This window comes from Balaenoptera ricei, chromosome 3, assembly GCF_028023285.1.
Source record: "Balaenoptera ricei isolate mBalRic1 chromosome 3, mBalRic1.hap2, whole genome shotgun sequence".
Taxonomy (NCBI): Eukaryota; Metazoa; Chordata; class Mammalia; order Artiodactyla; family Balaenopteridae; genus Balaenoptera; species Balaenoptera ricei.
The window spans coordinates 40,246,301-40,259,096 of record NC_082641.1 but is presented as its reverse complement, the minus strand read 5'-3'; the positions used below and the strand labels follow the sequence as shown (position 1 = coordinate 40,259,096).

General features: G+C 34.6%; 1 long non-coding RNA gene across 3 annotated transcripts in view; it reads left to right on the top strand.

The window, feature by feature from the left end:
- The window catches only part of LOC132362225 (uncharacterized), a 745,765-nt gene that overhangs the window by 625,427 nt on the left and 107,542 nt on the right, over window positions 1-12,796 (top strand). For all 3 annotated transcript variants that reach the window (XR_009502307.1, XR_009502304.1, XR_009502305.1), the window contains one exon: window positions 201-285. This is a non-coding gene — a long non-coding RNA (uncharacterized LOC132362225). The remainder of the gene's footprint in view (window positions 1-200; window positions 286-12,796) is intronic.

The following is a 12,796-nucleotide window of genomic DNA, read 5'->3' as shown; positions in this document are numbered from 1 at the left end:
AGTTTGAACCCAGCTGATGTGGCTGGTATTAGAGCTGGTGTTATAATTAGTGTCCGCTATAGCCTCCACCAAAAAGCTTTTTAATTCATTTGCCTTTGCTCATTCATAAACCGTTTTTTAAGGTTTTGAAAATGTAACTTTACTTTGTTGCTACTCTCACCATGTGCTTTAAAATGAAGTTTTTATTCTTGCATTCTTAGAAAACTGAGGGACGATGTCTGAGTGAAGGGCTCTTCCATTGCCCGTTGGACAGCTAAATGCTACTTCAGTACCTCTAACAGAGATGTAAGTGTCGAAAAGTTCATTCCTTGATGTTTAAATATGCACGTTCATTGCTCTTCTTTTGCTCTTATCCTTTTATAACCTAGATTTTATTTATGCTATATATATATTCTCACTTATGCTTATCTAACAGCGGGAGAGCTATCTTCAACCTTTAAGCTCAAAATACAATTCAGAACACATACATCCAAGATACCTAAGAGGTATGACATTTTACCCCAGATGCATAGGAGAATAGATGAGAAAAAAGATATATTTCATATACTCTATAGCAACACACACTTTTGAAAATAAATGACCTATATTTAATGCTTTGCAACTGAAAAACAAAATGAGAGAATAATTGACATTTTGGTATGATGTTCCAAGAGGCTGAATAAATTATATTTTTAATATTTAAATTAGATAAACAATTTTACATCCTGAAATTTTGATTCTAAAAATATTATTACTGTGGTTTATCTATAACATTGTATTTTAGATTTTCATGGATTGCAATCTTCTTGCCAATCAAAAATGTATTGACTGTTATTCCAATCTTATACTGTTACAAACAGAAATGTGATGGTCTCACTTGTGACACCACCACTAATAGTATTTATAATACTAACACTACATATGTAAAGCATGATTGTAATAAGGCATATTATTTATACATGTTTGATTGTGATCTTAAATTCTAAAATTTCATTCTTTATCTAAGTCAATAAAGTTATGTTTTACAAATGTATAATTCCTAAGGAAAAATGCGCCCTTTAAAGAACACAACATTTTAAACATCCACGTTAATGATTAGAAGCATACACGCATATTGAATTCACACGGCTTCAAACAAAAAGGAAAATATTAACAACAAAGTAGATTCCCTACAACACAGATTTATGCCATCTAAATACACATGGGGGGATTAGCACAATATATTCTGTTTATAAACAGAAATTTAAGTAATTAAGTAATGGCTTACAGAATAGGATGCTCATATTCTGGAAATATTTGGGAGAAAGCCTTTGACATGCTAAGATATATAAACTATATCATGGCTCAGGAATATTTAGAATATTTCAGATAGTAGAAATGACATAGTCTTTGTGTATGGTATGCCTTCAGTACAATTTAGACCACCATTTGTCCTCAAGTAGGTCTATTTAAAGTATAATTGACTGCCCTAGCAATTATTGTGAATAGCAGCTGTCTGCTGGTAAAAAGGCATATATATAATGAGGGAGAAAGGATCAAATACATGCAATAGAAAAGAAAAGCATGAAGAAAATATCTATATAAGGTATTTTAGCCCAGATTTTATGCTTGAAAGGGACAAGGCCTATTAGCCATTTCCAATTAGGGACTATAAAAAAAAAAATGAATGAAGGTACTCATCTATTTATGAAAAGCAGCTGGGACTCCCTAAATCCAAAACTAGCAAAAGTTTATTTGTTCTAAAATTGTTACAGTTTATAGCATTTCATTTATTTTCATTAGCTATGTTAGGTTTTGTGAAAACCTTTTTTGTATCATGTACCTTTCTGCAACACACAAAAACACCTTGCTTTGTTTTTCTCCTAAATAGCTACATAATTAGATGGATTATTTCATGTGTCTGAGCCTGTGTTTGCTGAAGAGAACAAGCCAGATAAATTAGCACTTAGCAGAACTCACAATAGCACATAATATGCCCTTGTGTTTCATATAAAGCTTTATTTGTCATTCACGGCTGGTTGGCAAAACTGACTTTGCTTTTGAAAATGACAGGTGGTAGGTACTCTGGTGAGCTCTGTGTGGAAAAAGAATCAACCTTCACCAAGACAGTTTCTGTCAATAGCTTCCATGATTTCGTATTCAATCTGGGCTTGTGTTTCTTCTAAAGTTCTGTTTATTTGCATCTCTTAGGTCTGGCCTCACCGAGGCTCTTTCATAACTGGGATTCTCTACCACAAGGCTGGAAAGGCAGGCTTCCTCTCCTCTCTGCAGGCCTGATTAAAAGACAGGTGAAGTTCAGTATATTTCAATAAGCCTCAACATTCCATGTCAGGAATCAATAGCCCTCCTTCTTTTTTTAGGGGTTATTAAATTGCAGCTGTAACATTAGCCTTCTTTATCTAATTGATTGTCTTTTCACAGGGCTAAGAAAATCAATAGCAGTCAATGGGACTGCCCTGTTTTTACCTAATAGATGTTTTCTCCTAATTGGCTGCTTGGGTGGCTTCACGGAGCTCAGTATGTTTTCAGAAGTCCACAGTATGTTGCAACCCTTGTAAACTATTTTACCCTGTGCAACAGTTATTGATTTTATAATGAAATCTAGAAAAATCAATAGCAATCAGGAATATAGATCAGGATTCCTAGGTACCTTATGACAAAGGGCAAACTCACTTTGCTACCACTTCAAACTGTGATTCAATTAAACATGTCCTTAAAACATTACATTTTCCAAAGACTTTGATCAAAGTCACTTGATTTGTTGTCCAAGACCTGGCTCAAAAACCAAGAATTAAAACATGTAATTAAAAAATAACATAGCAGTTTTTAATGGACTATTTCCCTGTAAAATGAGATAAATCAAAATCATTAGGAGTAAAATCGTGAATTTGCTGGGAAAAAAAATGTGAACTATCAAAAGTTCTTGTTCACAAGATATGGTCAGCTATACTAATTTCCTGAGAATTAATAATAAAATGTATAATTTTAAGTGAAAAAATGTATTTGGTAGAATTGCTTAATTCTTTACATTTAATAGTAAGCAGCATTGCCCCAATATGGGAGAAGCACAAGTATTTCCCAACTGGTCCTGCATCACTGAATCTGTGTTCAAATTCCATCTCTGAGTGCTATTAGATTTTTGTGGCTGTATCTGTTTTAAACACATACCTGTGTAAATAAGACAATGTTATAAATCAGTTTATGCTACAATCAAGTTATGAAATTCTCAGAAACAACCGTTTCCTCTTTTTTTAAAAAAATCACAATTTAAGAGATGTGAATATTAATTATGGCTTTTAAAATTTTAATTTCTCTCCTGAGAGAAAGAAATAGTTTTTACTTCTAAAGATCAATAAGAGTCAGATTCTCTATACATTTGTTTTTTCCACTTGCTTTGCCATTGCTGACTTCTGTTGTCTATTGCTCACTATTATAGATAGAGTTTAATTTGGAATCATAATTTTTCTTGCTATCCTGAATTCTAGACTGGATATGTTTCTCAGATATATTCTCATTGCTCATTTTTATTCCAACTCTGAGATTTGCATGTCTGTATTCTTAAATCCCACTTGTTTTGATTCCTACCTAATAATAAAACCGAGTAAAAAGTCAGAAATTTCCACCTAAAGCTTGCCATTTTGTAAACAATTCTCCTTTTCCCTTGTTATGACAACAAACTGGACATTGTCATTTTTCAAACTAGAATCATAGGCTACAAAGCAGTTTTCTAACACTTTCCAGATTAGCATGCACGTAGCTTAGTCTTTATCATTCTTCAGTGAATTGACGTGCCCTGCTGAAGTGTCGTGCCATTTAATATGCCTAAGCATGATGGGGATGACAATTCCATAGCCTGTGACAGTCAACCCATGTGTGTGGAGCTGTCTCCAGCTCTAAAATCACGTGTCTTCTGTATACGTCGTTTTGACCTCAGCGCCACCAGTTCTTTCTCTATTATCTGGCAAATGAATAGATAAAGAAATCACATTATAAACCTAACACCATTTACAAGAATAGGACTTTCATATGTACTATTCCTAAAGAAGCCAGAGTCAAGAAAAATCAAGTAAAGATCTTTTTTTATTTCACCAATCTTTGTACAATGGGGGCAGGGATTGAGGGTGGGGAAGAACACTGAAGATAACGATATCTTTTTCAAGCCTAACAGAGACAAATGTCAAAGAAAGGCACTAAAATATCAACCAGACATTGTCACTAACGTCCACGTGCCTCAGAACATAATGCTGGTTTGTCTAGTTTAAAGAGTAAGTCAGTGTCCTTCCTTGCTTGGAAGCACAGACTAAAGAACAGTGAAATCAGCAAAGTTAGTTTCCCATTCTCTCTCCCCTCTGCCCTGGTGGCCTCCTCTCCAATCTCAGGCACTTAGCACCTTGGAGCTTCCCTCTCTCCTATCTCCTATTTATAGATTCTCAGGGCAGAGCATGATAAACTGATTCATGCTAAGTATGAATGACTGATAAGGTTAAATATATCACCTCTCCCAAGCCCATCAACTTTTAATATGGATCAAAGCTTAATGCTAGGAGTGTAAATCATCAGTATTGAAACACTTGATCACTGATATAGGGCCTGGAATTTTTTTAGACTCATTTTATGCAAAGCATTAGGTTCTCATAGCATTTTTGAACTAAGAACATGGCATGTCTGTATTTAGAAGGTTACAGCCCAGCATAATAGGAATACATAAGTGTACAGGAAATCAAAATATGTAAAATTGAGTTATATATTACCAAGGATGTTGTTTTTTTGGTACAGCTATCATAGCCACTTACAAATGTGCAAAGTGTTTTTTGCCTGGAAAAATTTCTTATTTGGTTATTGTGCTAGTTAGGGCCTTACACATCATCAAATGCATTAAAGTTTATGGGCCAGTAAATTAACTTTAATTACCCCATATTACTCTTCATTTTGATAAGTAATCGACAATGTAACCTCTTGAAGCAAGAAAAAGAAAATTCTGTGTGATCAGAGTATTTTGCCATCAGTCTTTACCATTAGAAGGTTTTGGCTGCTCCTTTGGTATTTCTTTCATTTGGGCATGTAGTATTCAATGAATCAAACGTAGTTCCCTTTTATCCCCAAGTTGATCTTAGCCCCTTTTAAACAGAAGCACTAACAAAGTCTAAATGGATTAAATATATATATAAATACACACATTACATATATATGTATATGTATATGTAGTATATTTGTATATATGTTCACAGATATGTGTATATATATATATAAATGCATGTATCTGTATATATTTGCTAACCAAATATATGCACATGTATAAGCATCTATTCTTACAATGGGCTCTGGGATTATTCAGGCAAGACAAATTTCAACAAAAAGTTTTTTCCCCAGCATTTCCACTGAAGAGCTCATAAAAAAATGACATCACCAAGTTATAAAATAATGTTCACAGTACAGCTGCTGCTTCTCCGTCTCCTCCTTCTCCTTTATTAACATCATCACTGTCATAATTATTGTTATAAATCCAGTGTGATTATAGTTCTAATGATAAAGATGGTGATTTTGTGGCTTATTTCATTTGAAGGGCTCTAGTTATCTTTTTTTTTTTTTTTTTTTTTTTTTTTTTTTTTTTTTTTTTTTTTTTTTTTTTTAAACATCTTTATTGAAGTATAATTGCCTTACAATAGTGTGTTAGCTTCTGCTTTATAACAAAGTGAATCAGTTATACATATACAATATGTTCCCATTTCTCTTCCCTCTTGCATCTTTTTATACACTTTCTCACATCTGAATTAACCCAACTCAAGAGACCTCTTTAGATCCCCAAACAAAAAATATATGTATCAGAAAGCAGGAGTAAATGAAGGGAAACACTCATCCTTTTTCTTTCTTCTTTGAGTGCCCTTTTTCAGATTGGGAACAAGTATACTGCACTTTAATCCAAATAATCTAAACACTTTTTTGATTCCTTTTTTAAAAATTTCTTTACATAACAAAAAATGAACCATTGCTCTTAAGCTTTTATGGCATTTCATTTTCAAACTGGAGAAAAGAAATGTAGTTTTAAACAAAGCAGTTTTACCTGTAAGTTTAGTTGACCATCTTACATTTAAATTCTAGCATGACAGATCAGAAAAAGTAATGATTCAATCATTTTATTTGTATTTCTAAACCAGGATATATATTATGCTTTTATCAGAAACGTATGAATTGGTGATTATCATACAAATATTCACTGGTTTCTGACTGACCATAATCTAGAAGAGGAACAGGCCCCAGAGTCACTCTGCATTGACAAGGTCACAAGAGATGGCCAGCAAAGGACAAGGTGCAGAGCCAAGGAGATGAATGACATATTTTAAGTGAAAGACCTCTTGCTCCCTCCATGGAAGCTAAGTTAAAAGCAGTGTATTCTATTTGGATTGCCTTTTCCTCTGCCTTCATGTACTGTGCTAGATGAAAGCCATAAGTAATCTGAAGAAGATAACCATTAGAAAATCATGTTTATTATACTGAGAACTGAGAGGAAGAACTCTTCAAGAATGAACACGAACAAGGGATTTATCTGTGATCTCTGAAAGTAAGCCAGATGATTTAGGAACTGAGACAAAATGATGACAGTGTAGGGGCTAAACTCTAACCTCTGCAGGCTGGATTGTCACAGGTTATTGAAAAGCCTGTTGGCAACAACACAGTCTGTCTTGAGTTGGAAATAGTTACTGAATACAGGTATCTCTTTGACAACTTAATGAGCCATAATTGTTACAACACTTGGACTTCACAGGAAAATTAGAGTAACCTTATGCAGTATCAATATGAAGTGGGTGTTCATGATTTTTAAATATTGCTTAGATTTTTGCATCCAAAAGAATTATAGATCATTATAGATCATCTGTCCAGCTGGTTTATCAAGTGTAAACATGTTTGATCATGGCCCTTATTGTGAATATAGGTAGCATATTAAAATCATGAAAATAATTTCTTCCAACACATTTATTTATATTCTGCTTATGTCACAAAGGGAACATGATTTCAAAAGAAATTAACAGCTCTATTGCGTTACCAGCTGTGACAAAGACACTCTTTGACACTGTGTTGATGCTGTGTCTGTGTTGAAAATTGATCGAATGCCTCATGGAAAACTGACATTGAGAGGTATAATCAAGTAATTGAAGATTTTTAAACTCTCCCACATTCTCTGAAGAATCATTTAATTTTTTAGCAGTTTATTTAGATATACACCAAAAGGTTTGTCTGACCTGTAATGAGAGAATTTCTTTTAAAATATGGAATAAAATTGAATGTTCTATAGAAATGGAAAAGAAAAGCCAACTCTGCTTCCAACTGGGAAAGTGATTGATAGCTAGCCTTCAATCCCTACTAGAGCTATTCTTCCTTGGTCCTCTAGGGATTAGGATAAAGTGGGGAGAAGTGGAGATTGTGGGACTGGTGTGGGAAGTCAGAGCAGGATGGTATGATATTGGGGTAAAATGAAATCCCCTCTAGGTTCTTACTTCTTGAGGGCAATCATTCTGCCTTAACAACCTCAGCAACTGATGTTTACCAGGATATTCTTATAATGTATGATTGTTTTAATATAATTCAGATGTTCAGTATGTGTGGTGTTTTGGTGAGCTATTTGGGGGAGTTCACTAGAGCCGATGTACTCATTCATTTAACATAAACGTCCAGCATGCTTAAGTTCCGGGTGTTCTTCTACTACTGGGTGAATAAGACAAAGTCCCTGCCCTCATGAATCTTACATGGTAGAAGGTTATTATGAAAAAGAATATTATCATTATTAACCCAATCTCACTGTTTAATGACCGTGAACACTTCAGTGTGTCTCAAACCCAGTTTTAGACACTATGATATGAGAGCTTTTTTCTACTCTATTTCACCACATATTATTTAAATAAATGCTTATTAATATATGTGGATATAATTATATATACTGATATAATTATATGTTCATATAATTCTCGACTGGTAGCCAATGGTCATAAGCCAACCACCCTGCCATAAATTCAGATAACTTTTTCTATTGTCATTATGTTATTACTATTATAATCATACTTGCAAATCCTAAATTATTTTAAACTGGTCTCCATCTTCAGTATCCCAAAGTTAATCCGTCATCAAGAACTGCTATTGATTTCTGTAAGTTTACTTTTATATTCTTTTACCTGTTCAGTTTTGAAGTAGACATCCTTTTCAAACTTCATTGATAAATTACTTCACTAAGCTGCAAGCAAAACCCTGACTTAGTGTCTTCAGAAATGCCAAATGATTTCCTAAACATATTTTTGTAATATACAATGTAAAAAGTCCAACAAGCAATTGAAATTTGCCTTCACTCTATACTTAGCTAAATTTTCTGAAATATATTAGCTTTTCTTTAAATATATTAATATATTCTATTAATTTATTAATAACAGTTTTTTCCACCTAATATTAATTTGTATACAATTCAGTGGAGAAAATTGAAAAGAAAATCCCCCCAAAAGCTAGGAAACCAGAAAATTATCCATAATACAACTGTAAATTATGATCTCTGTTAATTTTTAATGAATCAATTCTCAATTTAATTTTACACTTACAAAAACAGAGATCATGATATACATAGTAAATTTAAGGTATCATTTACATAAAATGAAATGCATCCATTTTAAGTAAACAGGTTAAGAATTCTTTACCCAATTACATTGTGTGTGTTGTTGGGGGAGTAGGGGGGGGCAGCTCGTCATACCACCAAGCAATGTGCTGCTACATTAAATTTCCTGCAATTGAAGTCAATTCTGACACTAGTGTCAGGTCCCACAGGTTAAGGGCTCAATCCTATAAGACCTCGCCCCACACACACACACTTCAGATGCCAGTCACAAGTCCGGGGTGTCACTGTGCTTTTGACTAACTGGCTATAGATCGGAGGTTCCAACAGCCCCTTCCTGGGGTCTGATTAATTTGCAAGAGGAGCTCGCAAAACTCAGAGAAGCATTTTATTTACTAGATTGCTGGTTTATTATGAAAGGATATAACTCAGGAACAGCCAGATGGAAGCGATGCATAGGACAATGTGTGGGGAAAGGGCTTGGAGCTTCTGGCCCTCTTTGAGTGGACCACTCTCTCCAAATCTCCATATGTTCACCATCCTGGGGGTTCTCTGAATCTCATCATTTTTTTTTTGTGGCCACACCACTTGGCTTGCGGGATCTTAGTTCCCTGAGCAGCGATGGAATCCGGGCCCTCAGCAGTAAAAGCACAGAGTCCTAACCACTGGACCACCAGCGAATTCCCAACCTCATCATTTTGGTTTTTTATGGAGACTTTATTATGTAGGCATAATTGATTAAATCATTGGCCATAGGTCATTAAACTCAACCTTCAGCCCTTCTTCCCTCCAGGAAGTTGGTGGGGGCCAGGCCAGGGGATCGAAAGTTCCAATACTAAAATCACTTGGTTGGCTCCACTGGCAGCCAGACCCCATCCTTAGGTACCTTCAAAAAATCACCTCATTAGCATAAATCCAGTTGTGGTGACAGGGGCTTGTTATGAATGACATGACACCCATTTCACCTTTATGGCTCTGAATCTATTTCAGGAACTGAGGACAAGAGACCAAATATTATAATAAAAGGTGCTCCCATTGTTCCTATCACTCAGAAAATTTCAAGAGTTTTGGGAACTGTGAGCCAGGAACCACGGATGAAGACCAAATATATATGAGGAATATATTTCAGTCATCTGAATGACCAAACATATATTTCTTATAAATCACAGTATCACACAGGTTGATGAGTAATGATAGTTTATACACTCATGTAATCATCATCTCAGTCAAAATATAGAATACTTACATAATCCCAGAACAGTCCCTCCTGTCAATTTTAAGTTAACCCCCCTCCCAGATTTCACCCAAGACAACCACTGATTTTTGTTACTATAATATAAATTTGTCTTTCCTAGCATTTTGTATAAGTGGAATCATATAAACTGTTTTATGTCTGACTTACTTCACTTATCATGATATTTTCTAAAGTTTTTTTTTATTGTGATAAGAACACTTAACATGAGCTCTACTCTCCTAACAAAATTTTAAGTACAAAATACAGTATTGTTAACTATAGGTACAGTGTTGTACAGATCTCTAAGACTTATTCATATCTTGAATAACTGAAACTTTATATCCTTCAAAAGGCAATTCCCCATTTCCTTCCTTGCCCACCACACCAGTCTCTGGTAAACACCATTCTGATACCTGTTTTTATGAGTTTGACTATTTTAGATACTTCACATAAATGGAATCATGCAATATTTGTGCTTTTGTGTCTGGCTTATTTCACTTAGCATGTATTCCAGGGTCATCCATATTGTCTCATATGGCAATATTTCCTTCTTTTTAAGGCTGAATAGTGTTCCATTGTATGTATATACCACATTTTCTTTCCATCATTGGACATTTAGGTTATTTCCATATCTTGGTTGTTGTATTATTATTATTATATTATTACTGCAGTGAACATGGGAGTGCATATCTCTTCAAGATTCTGATTTCAGCTCTTCTCGATATTACCCAGAAGCAGGATTGCTGGATCACATGATAATTCTATAATTAGTTTTTTGAAGAACTTCCATACAGGTTTTCATAGTACTGTACCATTTACATTTCTACCATTTAAAAAATGACTGAAATTAATGAATATTTAGCAAAGTCACAGGATATAAGCTCAATATATAAAAATTAATTGTATTTCTGTATCTACCAAAGAACAATTAGAAAATGAAATTGAAAATTAACAACAGTTTTAAGGCCCATGAAAAATAATAAGGAATTAGTATAAAAATATATATGCAAATATCAACACTTGAAAGTAGACAGTATTGCTGAGAGAAATAAAGAAGATCTAAATAATTTGAGGGATATATTATGATCATGAGTTGGAAAAACTCCAAATTGTTAAAATGTACATTTTCCACAATTTGATGTGTAGAATAAAATCAATCTCAACCAGAATTTGATTATAAAAATAAAAATGCTTTTATTTCATTCTCATTTTTTGAAGGGCATTTTCTCAAGCTATAGAATTTTTTTTTAAACATCTTTATTGGAGTATAATTGCTCCACAATGGTGTGTTAGTTTCTGCTGTATAACAAAGTGAATTAGCTATATGTATACATATATCACCATATCCCCCCCCTCTTGCATCTCCCTTCCACCCTCCCTATCCCACCCCTCTAGGTGGTCACAAAGCACTGAGCTGATCTCCTTGTGCTATGCGGCTGCTTCCCACTAGCTATCTATTTTACATTTGGTAGTGTATATATGTCAATGCTACTCTTTCACTTCGTCCCAGCTTACCCTTCCCCATCCCTGTGTCAAGTCCATTCTCTACCTCTGTGTCTTTATGCCTGTCCTGCCCCTAGGTTCATCAGGACCTTTTTTTTTTTTTAGATTCCATATATATGTGTTAACATACGGTATTTGTTTTTCTCTTTCTGACTTACTTCCCTCTGTATGACAGACTCTAGGTTCATCCACCTCACTGCAAATAACTCAGTTTCGTTTCTTTTTATGGCTGAGTAATATTCCATTGTATATGTGGGCCACATCTTCTTTATCCACTCATCTGTCGATGGACACTTAGGTTGCTTCCATGTCAGGGCTGTTGTAAATAGTACTGCAATGAACATTGTGGTACATGACTCTTTTTGAATTATGGTTTTCTCAGGGTATATACCCAGTAGTGGGATTTCTGGGTCGTATGGTAGTTCTATTTTTAGTTTTAAAGGAACCTCAATACTGTTCTCCACAGTGGCTGTATCAATTTACATTCCCACCAACAGTGCAAGAGGGTTCCCTTTTCTCCACACCCTCTCCAGCATTTATTGTTTGTAGATTTTTTGATGATGGCCATTCTGACCGGTGTGAGGTGATACCTCATTGTAGTTTTGATTTGCATTTCTCTAATGATTAGTGATATTGAGCATCCTTTCATGTGTTTGTTGGCAATCTATATATCTTCTTTGGAGAAATGTCTATTTAGGTCTTCTGCCTATTTTTGGATTGGGTTGTTTGTTTTTTTGATATTGAACTGCATGAGCTGCTTGTATATTTTGGAGATTAATCCTTTGTCAGTTGCTTCGTTTGCAAATATTTTCTCCCATTCTGAAGACTGTCTTTTCATCTTGTTTATGGTTTCCTTTGCTGTGCAAAAGCTTTTAAGTTTCATTAGGTCCCGTTTGTTTATTTTTGTTTTTATTTCCCTTTCTCTAGGAGGTGGGTCAAAAAGGATCTTGCTGTGATTTATGTCATAGAGTGTTCTGCCTATGTTTTCCTCTAGGAGTTTTATAGTGTCTGGCCTTACTTTTAGGTCTTTAATCCATTTTGAGTTTATTTTTGTGTATGGTGTTAGGGAGTGTTCCAATTTCATTCTTCTACATGTAGCTGTCCAGTTTCCCAGAACCACTTATTGAAGAGGCTGTCTTTTCTCCATTGTATATCCTTGCCTCCTTTGTCAAAGATAAGGTGACCATATGTGCATGGATTTATCTCTGGGCTTTCTATCCTGTTCCATTGATTTATACTTCTGTTTTAGTGCCAGTACCATATTGTCTTGATTACTGTAGCTTTGTAGTATAGTCTGAAGTCAGGGAGCCTGATTCCTCGAGCTCCATTTTTCTTTCTCAAGATTGCTTTGGCTATTTGGGGTCTTTTGTGTTTCTGTACAAATTGTACAATTTTTTGTTCTAGTTCTGTGAAAAATGCCATTGGTAGCTTGATAGGAATTGCACTGAATCTGCAGATTGTCAAGCTATTGAATTTTTTTTAAGGTGACT